General features: G+C 37.1%; 1 pseudogene; it reads left to right on the forward strand.

Annotated features, from left to right (window-relative positions):
- The first annotated feature begins 5334 nt into the window (after positions 1-5334).
- Positions 5335-7171, forward strand: LOC105749052 (annotated as a pseudogene).
- The last annotated feature ends 3334 nt before the right edge of the window (positions 7172-10505 follow it).

Consider the following 10505-nt stretch of genomic DNA (forward strand, 5'->3'; position numbering starts at 1 on the left):
AGCTGCCTTTAAACAGATCCTTTCTGCATCTATCTGAGCAGCTCAAGTCTTCAGAAACATTTTAAACTGCTTTTCTCCCAGAAATGTTGTTTCAGGCTTTTTTAACAAATATCCACATAAAAAAGTGGCAATGCGTTACAGGGTCATAGCTCTCAGAAATAGAGAGGTGATAGTTTCGCTGTACTCTGCCATCATTAGACTTCATCTGGAGTATTGTATTCAATTCTGGGTACCATGGATTAAGAAGGACATTAATAAATTGGTGGAGTGGAGAGCATCCAGACAAGGGCAAGCAGGATGATGAAGGGCCTTGAGTCCTTGTCAAGTGAGGGTTGGTAGAAGAATATAGGGATTTTAGCCTGGAGAATAGAAAATTCAGGGGAAGAGAAGCATGAAATCTATGTCGAAAATCTGTTATTTAAAAGTAGATTTTATTTCTCCTCTTTGGTTCCATCGGGCAAAACCAGAAGGAAAGGGTCAAAATTACTAAGAGGCCAATTTGGGGTTGATGTTTTGGAAAACTTTCCTAATAGAGCTATTCAAAACTCAAATAGAGAGGTTGTGAGTTCCCCTTCTGTGATAGTCTTCATTCAGAGGATTGATAACTGCTTGTCAAGTATATTTTAGTGGAGAATTCTTTTGTGTATGATTTGGATTGTTTAATTTCTGAGGGCTATTCAGCTCTCACATTCTGTAAACCAGGAGGTTTAAGGTTAATTTTAGCCTTGACCAAACACACACTGCATATGTGTCACCTTGGACAAGTTAGTGACCATTTTTGTCTCAGGTCCCTTTCAAACTGGATTTCAAACTGGATAAATTAAACTTTCTCAATTTAACCAAAGAGGATCATGTAACTAAGTCTATGATTTCATCAGTATAAGGAACTCCAGATGAGGATATCTCTTCTATGAATATAGAAAAGTAACTCTTCTACAAACTGGAGGTTTAGAGAATTTTGCAAAACATTGACTTGTTAGAATTACATAGAAAATATGTGGTTCTAGCAAGGTTTGAATCTGGACTTCTTTAATACACATCTAACTCTTTTCTAACTCTTTTTCTCTTATTTGACAAAGCCTCCATTACCAAAGAGCTAATGTGTACACACACACACACACACACACACACACACACACACACATACACACAAAGTGCTTTATATATATATGACTTATTCAAAGTGCTTCCCTTAGCAATAAACTGGGAAAATATTTTTACAGTCAAAGGTTCTGATAAAGGCCTCATTTCCAAAATATATAGAGAATTAACTCTAATTTATAAAAAATCAAGCCATTCTCCAATTGAAAAATGGTCAAAGGATATGAACAGACAATTCTCAGATGAAGAAATTGAAACTATTTCTAGTCATATGAAAAGATGCTCCAAGTCATTATTAATCAGAGAAATGCAAATTAAGACAACTCTAAGATATCACTTATACATCTGTCAGATTGGCTAAGATGACAGGAAAAAATAATGATGATTGTTGGAGGGGATGTGGGAAAACTGGGACACTGATGCATTGTTGGTGGAGCTGTGAACGAATCCAACCATTCTGGAGAGTAGTTTGGAACTATGCTCAAAAAGTTATCAAAATGTGCATACCCTTTGATCCAGCAATGTTACTACTGGGCTTATATCCCAAAGAGATTATAAAGAAGGGAAAGGGACCTGTATGTGCACGAGTGTTTGTGGCAGCCCTTTTTGTAGTGGCTAGAAACTGGAAACTGAACGGATGCCCATCAGTTGGAGAATGGCTGAATAAATTGTGGTATATGAATATTATGGAATATTACTGTTCTGTAAGAAATGACCAACAGGATGATTTCAGAAAGGCCTGGAGAGACTTACACGAACTGATGCTGAGTGAAATGAGCAGGACCAGGAGATCATTATATACTTCAACAACAATACTATATGATGACCAGTTCTGATGGACCAGGCCATCCTCAGCAACGAGATCAACCAAATCATTTCCAATGGAGCAGTAATGAACTGAACCAGCTATGCCCAGAAAAAGAACTCTGGGAGATGACTAAAAACCATTACATTGAATTCCCAATCCCTATATTTCTGCCCACCTGCATTTTTGATTTCCTTCACAAGCTAATTATACAATATTTCAGAGTCTGATTCTTTTTGTACAGCAAAATAACGTTTTGGTCATGTATACTTATTGTGTATCTAATTTATATTTTAATATATTTAACATCTACTGGTCATCCTGCCATCTGGGGGAAGGGATGGGGGGTAAGAGGTGAAAAATTGGAACAAGAGGTTTGGCAATTGTTAATGCTGTAAAGTTACCCATGCATATAACCTGTAAATAAAAGGCTATTAAATAAATAATAAAACAAACAAACAAACAAACAAAAAAAAACAAAGTGCTTCCCTTCTCAATGATGAGAGGGAAGGGAGAAATTGTGGGAGGGAATGAGAAACTTAAAATTTGATGGAAAGCAATCTTGTGAAAATTGTTTTGACATAATATTGGAGGGGAAATAAAATATTAAATTTAAAAAGTATCAAATGCCATAGAGATATAAAATATTTTTGCAAGACCATTGCAGGTGGGAGGAAGGACTGAATTCTATTCTTAGCTCTGCCAATAACTAATCACTAATGCAAGTTATTTCCCCTTTCAAGGCCTTAGTTTACCCCTCTATAAAATGAAGGGATTGAGAGAGATATATTTCTGGGGATGTTTCTACCCCTTTACTTTTTGGTCATTATAATTTTTATCTTTCAATAAAAGATATTCCCTTCTCCTCTAAAAGTACTAGTAAGATCCTTTATTTATTTATTATTCTGTTCAGTCAACGAACATTTATTAAGAATTTTAAAATGTACCAGATACTATGTAGGCAAAAATATAAATCTTACCCTCAAGGAGTTCACATTTTAATGGAGACTATCTCATGCAAATGACTTACTATGGATGTACAAGATATATTCAATTTCTTCTTTTATTCCATACTAGACCCCTTATCTTGACTCAAGATCTGCTTGCACCTACATGGCTATGTACCAACACCCGGTAAAACTCCTTTGCAGATCTCATTCCACACAACTCAGTTCTCACAAATTGGATTATCTTGAGTTGGATATTTCTCTTCTGTTTTTTCTTTCTTCTTTTCTTCTCTTTGCTTTTTAGCTAAAGCCCCACATCTGTATTCTATGCAGAATTTTTGAAGCCCAATGGATGATTCCTAGATGTAAAATCAACATAAAGAGAAGCTAGTTTTCCATTGGAAAGCAAAAAAAAAAAAAAAAAAAAAACCAATGTCCCAGCATACATTCAAGAAGCTGGCAAAATTATTATAAAATTAATCTCAGTTAAAAAAAATATTTCAGGGGCATCTAAGTGGCGGAGTGGATAGAACACCAGCCCTGAAGTCAGGAGGACCTGAGTTCAAATCTGGGCTCAGACACTTAACACTTCCTATTTGTGTGACATTGGGCAAGTCACTTAACCCCAATTGCTTCAGAAAAAAAAAATTGCAGAGGTTATCTGGGCCCACCTTTTTCTGAAGCAGGTATCCTTCTACTTATAGTCATTGAGGCTCTTCCTGAACAGGGTACTACTTCCATTTAGAAACATCTCACTGTGCCATAGATCTTCTCTAAATACAAAAAAATTCCTAATATTGAATACGTCTGCCTCTTTGTTCCCAGTTCTGCTATTAAAGATATTAGAATAAATTTTGTCCTCCACCTTCATGAGGGCCCTTAGGACTTGAAAACCAAATCTTCTCATGATCCAGACTAAATATTCTCTGTTCCTTCAACTTCAGACTCCCAGAATATAATAAAAAGAGATACTAATGGTTTGTAGGAAGCTAGATAGGACAGAACATTAGTTTGGGGATCAGAGTATCTTAAATCTTGATTTTTGACAGTTGCTACATGATTCTGGACTCAATCTTTTTTAATCTCAGTTTTTTCATGTGTAAATGTAAAGAACTCAGATTTGATGACTTCTAAGGTCTAAATCAAAGGGCTTATGTTATATCATTTTTTTTGTTGGGGGAGAGACAGGATCAATAACATGTTGCTTTCCTTTACATAGGTTTAATGGAACTTGTGAGGCTCAGTTGTCATATACTCTTTATGGTGTTCTTTCACCTTAAATCTCCTCACTTATGATTATTATTTTGTCAAAAGAACTATTGAATATTTAGAATAATACAACCCTGCTGCACTTAAAAAAATCATATTACAAAAAAAGCTTTCTGAAAGGCAGTTAGAAACATCTCATCCATGACATTAATCCTCAGGAAAGTGAATTTTTAACTTACAGTTATCTGAAATGATTTGAAAGCTATCATTTAGAGCAAAGAAAGACAACTTTAGCTAGTCTACATAGCACAGTGTAACCAGAGGAAATGTATTTCACATGTAAGGGACAGCTTGTACAAAGGTATAGAAAGTGGAGGTGGGATGTTCAGGACAGTATGACTGAAGAAAAGAGCATGTGAAAGAGCATGATGTGAAGTATTGAATAGGTGATTGGGAGCCAGGTTGCAAAAAGCTTCAAATAGAATTCTGAGGGATGTCAATTTTATCCTAGAGGCAATAGGAATCCCTTAAAGATTTTCAACTGGGTAAGTTACCTAATTAGAGGTCTCATGGCGGAGTCAAATGATCTCTGCCTCTGCAGTTAGGAAAACTCATTACAAATCAATCTCATCTCTTCTATTTATTACCTCTGTGACACGGGGCAAGCTGCCTCAATTTCCTCATCTGTAAAAAGGGTAATTGGATTGAATGATATCCAAGACTCCCAGAAACTCTAAAGTAAGTTCCTAAGAAGTACTGAGAACAGGAGAGGGATAATAGTATGGCACAGTAAATAGAATGCTGGATATGAAGTTAGGAAAACCTAAATTTAAAATCCTGTCTCAGACACCTCCTTACTGAGTAACCCTGGCAAGTTACTTAACCTCTGCCTTAGTATTCTCATCCATAAAATGGGTCTAATACTACATCACAGAACTGTTGTAAGGAGAAAAGAAAAAAAAAATTAGAGAAATTTGCAAATCTTAAAATGTTATATGAGTTATTATTTCCACAAAATTCAGTGGGATGGAAAAAAATAAAGTTAGAATGATAAAGAAGTTGTTAACAATAGAATGAGATTTTTGGAGGGCACAAGGGAATGCAAAGTCAGGCTGTGGAGAGATAGGATGAAGAAATAGTGATGAGTTTGTGGAAAGGAAGGGATTTGTTTTTTTTTCTCCCATTGTAAAATTGGGAGAAGAGCAAGTCAAATAGAATCTCCTACATCCTGGAGTCCTGTCATTATTTAAAAATGGATATTGTATGGACACAATGGTATTAGCTTCCATGACTGGTCGCTTCAAATTTAAGGTAGTAACATATCTAGGGATGAAGACAATGGATGGAGTTTTTAAGGAGGTCTTTCCTGTTTTCTGTATTTAACTATACTTGCTGTCATGGGCCTAAGTTCATATTTGGTAACAGCCCAATTATCTTATCCCAAGACAGTAAGGGATGTCTCCTATCTAGGAGATGCTTCATCTAAATGAAGAATTAGCAATCACTAACAATCTCTAAACTAATAGCATTGGAGTGAAACAGAGGTCCTCTCAAACAGTTTATTATACGTATATTTGAACATGTCTGAAAACTAGTAGAGTAGATCCTATGCGTTCTTATTTTCATATTAAGGCTTATTCTAGTTAACAAGTCAAGTCAACAAGCATTTATTAATCTCTAATCTAAATACTTATATAGCCAAGCATTGTGTTAAATGCTAGAAACAAAAATACAAAATACAAAAAGTGCAAAGATGAGCAGAAGGAAAGACTATTCCTAAATAAAAGAAGCTTACATTCTAATGCTGGAAGAGAACATATAAAAGGAAGCTTGAAGAGGGAGAATGGTAAATAGTGTAGGTGAAGTTGCCTAGCCGGGGAGCAAAATTGTTGTGTATATTCCATTTTTTGAAGAGGACTGATGACATTACAGGGTAATGATTGGTGTCTTTGATGTCTGACTAAGCTCTATGTGCTCCACAGCACCTGCTTCATTGAAACAAATTGTTCTCAACCCCCCATACTATCAGGGGATGCCTTTACATGTTTGGGTAAACACCCCCTAACTTATCAGTAGATTGAGACTATCTGCCAAGACAGTTTTACTGGTATGACTGTTGCACACACCACAACTTCTTAGAGCCACAGCTAAGAGTTGGGTGGCAGATAGATATATGAATAGCCCTGAAAAGGACTTGGCAAGCCCTCCCATTTGACATGTTAGTCCTCCCTGAACACACCATACACCCCAGGAAGCATAGTAGAGAAAGTCTAACAGGGATCCTCAAACTACAGCTCACAGGCCAGATGTGGCAGCTGAGGACGTTTATTCCCCTCACCCAGGGCTATGCAGTTTCTTTATTTAAAGGCCCACAAAACAAAGTTTTGGTTTTTACTATAGTAACAGTCTGAGGGACAGTGAACTGGCCCCCATTTAAAAAGTTTGAAGACCCCTGGGACTCTAGAGACTTAGGAGTGCAGCCCTGCAAGGAATGAAGCCATGGCTAGCCATGTTATCTTTCTTAAAATGAAAATTCTGGGAGGAACCTAGCAACCAGAGGGCCTCAGTGAGGGGCACATTTCCACTGTTGAAGTCTAGGGGTAAAATGAACTCTGGGAAGAAGTTTCTAAAATATAGTGAAGTCTGAAAAGTTAGGAGTGTAGTCTAGAAAATTATAGCTGACTGGGGTACCCTTCTTAAAATGAAGACTATGCTATTTTCTATCTCTGGAAGCTGCCAGGAGGCTGTCCCATGGCTTGAGGTCTTCCGCCTTTGGAGGTCTCCTGCCTCCAGGTTGACTTATTTACAGTGGAAGGTAACTGTTCAAACTTTTCCATCAAGCACAACAAGCACATGTACAGCACCTGATTCAACAACCTCAAGGTCCGAAACTCATTCTGGTACAATGGGTTGATCCATTGGAAGATGGTTAGCATTAAGCTGGCTGTGGATGGCAAGGGCATCACTGTACTGCTTGCTGAAGCTGGAGGCAAATCAGAGGAAAACTGACACTTCAACAAAAAAAGCTTGGGTCACACTTCACAGTGCCCAGCACATCATCCACAAGAATATATACTGGAAAGATGTTCACATGGTCTCTATGGGATGAGTCAGTGCCTTCCTGACAAGCCAAAAGCCTGTAGTGGTAAAAAATCAAACCTGACTACTAGAAGCATGTAAGGTGCCAGACCTATCTTTGGCTAATAAAGTTAAACTCGGGCCTAGAGGGTATGAAAAAAAGGAGAATGTGCTACTGTACTAATTAACACATACTCAGGATAAGATCTTTCTGTATTAGTTGTATGCATTGCTGTTCCTTTTCTTTTTCTTTCTTTTAAAGTCCTTTGTTAATTGTTTTGTTCATCTTGAATATCTATAATTACTTTCTACCTTAATTTTATTTATTTATTTTAGGATAGAGTTACTACATCCCAGGTTTGCTGAAAAGAGAGAATCACTTTATTAGAACTAAGCTCATACCTTGCTTTGCCTATATTGAATGGTAGGCAAAAATCCAGTTGTTGATATTTTTTTCCTTTCTTATAAAATCTTTCTCATAATTATAAGATCATATAAAAAGAAAATACTATTTTCTTTTATGTAAGGAAAATGTTTGTCTTTGTTGTGAAATTCTGATCCGTGATAAAGTAAAGTAATTCTGATTTCCTTGATTAATTCCACTAAGGAACATTTAAAGTTGGAAAGATCATATAATCCATCCTCCTCATTTTATGCATGAGAAAACTGAGACCCAAGGAAGGGGAATGAGTTATGTAAGTTCACACAACTAGTTATCAGGAAAGCTGGAACTAGAACTTAGATCTCCTGGCTCTCAGGGTATACCATTATTGATCATTCAATCAGAAAGTACTTCTTTGCCATCTGCAAGGGATCAGGCAGTGTGCTCCATATTTCAAATACAAACACTAAAACAAAGCCATCCCTATGCTCAAGAAGCTTGTTATTCTCTCAGGAAGAATAACTTGTAAAAATATAAATATATTAAAGTGCTGGGTGTCCCAAAGTTCTTAGTGCAGTTTTAAGCTATTAAAACTTTTTACATAATATAAAAAGTAAATACAAGGCAGCAGCAGAGGCTGGCTCTAAAATGTCCTTATGAAGCCTAGAGAAGAGACGGGATGTAGAAAACATGCACACTAAATTTAAAACATACCAGACCTTGAACTCACAAAGAGCTCCACAAAAATGGCTCCTCTTATTGAAGGGAAATTGCCCATAAGTGCATCTTTTGACTGTCTTGGAGTGTTGCCAGCTTAAACATTTAATGTGCTACAATTTCACATGGCAAGGAATGATGTGGCATGGGGAGGAAAATGTCTGAGAATCACTGGACTATATACCTAACATCATCTATCTATTTATCTATCTATCTATTGATCATTTGATCTATCGATCTGTATCTATACCTAATATATAATCTAGATCTAAAATATTTATTAGGTCTAAGATGGTAGTGTTCACGAGATTGCTCAGGAGGGGGCTCAGAATGAAAACATTATCCCCACCTCGCCCACCCCCAACATCAGCCTCACCTCATCCACCAGCCAGCTGATCAACCCTCTGCCTGCATTAGACCAACCAGAAGAGAGACCATTCCCTAGAGGGCAATCAGACAGCAAGCTGAGTTGTGTGTGTGTGTGTGTGTGTGTGTGTGTGTGTTTTTTAACCAGACAGCAGGCAAAATGGAGGAGGGGAGACGCAAGACTTATTAGGAGCAGCTGTCTAAGCCAGCTTTAACCTTTTGTCAGGCTCTCCTTGCCAAAGAACCATTGATCTATGAGACCATTTATGCCTACTTGACAAGCTCACATAAATACTTAAGTTTTATGCTTTGGGCACTACCAATTACGTGCATATTTGAACATTTTTTAAAATGAGTGTGCTAACCTGAAGCTTGCTATCTTGCTGTCCTTGCAATTGTTGGTATATGTTGGCCCATATAGGGATATATAGAACTCTGTGACATTGATGTATCTAAATGGGGAACATGTGAATAGGGAGAGAGCTTTAAAAATTTTGACTGGCTCCCAGTCATAGTGATTGCCTCTTCCTTAAAATGGATATTTCTGTTTTTAATACTGTAATAGTTCAATGATCTGCCATTTTCTCAGTGTGGGTAAAACGTAGAATGGCATAGAGTAGACTTAAAGTCAAGAAGACCTGAGTTGAAATCTTACCTCAATTAAATACCTATCATGTAGCAGGCCTCAAACTAAGTACAAGGGATAGAATAAAATACAAAAACAAACTCTCTTTGCTAATTAAGGAACTTATAGTCTACTCAGGAGAAAACATGCAAATACCTAAATACAAATAAGGTATATACACCATACTGGGGTATAGGGTTCAGAGAGAAGATACTAAGATTTGCAAAGGCCTTTGGAAGCTTCTTGCAGAAACTGAGACTTTAGCTTAGTCTTGAATGAAGTTAGTGAAGCTAGGAGGTATTAATGAACAAGGAAAAGAAGTATCTTGTGTGAGCAACAGCAAGGGGATCCTAAAGAGTATGTTGAGGTCAGTATGGTATAAGAAAACTGGCCTGGTTATTAAGGGATTGGAAAGCTAAGAAGACGATTATTATGATTCTGGAGGTAATTGGAAGCCACTAGATTTCTGTTAAGGATGGCATGGTCAGAACTGCATTTTAGGAAGAATTATTTGCCAACTAAGTGAAGGATAGATTGGTATGAGGAGATCCTTGAGGTAGGGGGAACCAACCAGGAGATTACTATAATCGGCCCGATGTCAGGTGAGGAGAATCTGCACCAGACTACTGGCATTGTCAGAGAAAAGAAATGGGCATATATAAGCAGTGTTATGAAAGTAGAAAAGTAGTTGATTAGTGATTGAAAATGGGGCACTGAAAATAAGAAATTGAGGATAAATTTTGTGTTATGAGCTGGGTGACTGAAGGGATGGTGCTAATCATGATAGGGAAGTTTGGAAGAGGGAAAGATGCGGAGAGAAAGATAATGAGTTCAGTTTTGTACATGTTTAGTGCAAAGAAAGGATTCCCTCCTGGGTCACTTCCTTAATGTAGCATTGGGGTTTGCATAATTCAATGAAATTCTGAGTTAGACTAATCATAGCACAGAATTTTGACAAAAGTTCTGATTCACTTCAGAAGGAAATGGCAAGCCTCTCTAGTATCCTTGCCAAGAAAACCCTATGAAAAAGGGTCTAATGTGCTATAGTCCATGGGGTCATGAAAAATCAGATATGACTGAATGACTGAACAGCAAAAGAATGTAAGACATCCAGTTCAAGATACCCAAGAGTCAGTTGAATATGTGAGACTGGATATTAGCAGAGAGGTTTGAGTTAGACAAGTGAGTGGATCTCTATAAAAATGATAATTGAAATTTCAGATACTTATGAGTTATGTGACCTGGGACAAATCATTTAAACTCTCTGACTCGGTT

The sequence above is a fragment of the Sarcophilus harrisii genome, chromosome 2, assembly GCF_902635505.1.
Source record: "Sarcophilus harrisii chromosome 2, mSarHar1.11, whole genome shotgun sequence".
NCBI lineage: Eukaryota > Metazoa > Chordata > Mammalia > Dasyuromorphia > Dasyuridae > Sarcophilus > Sarcophilus harrisii.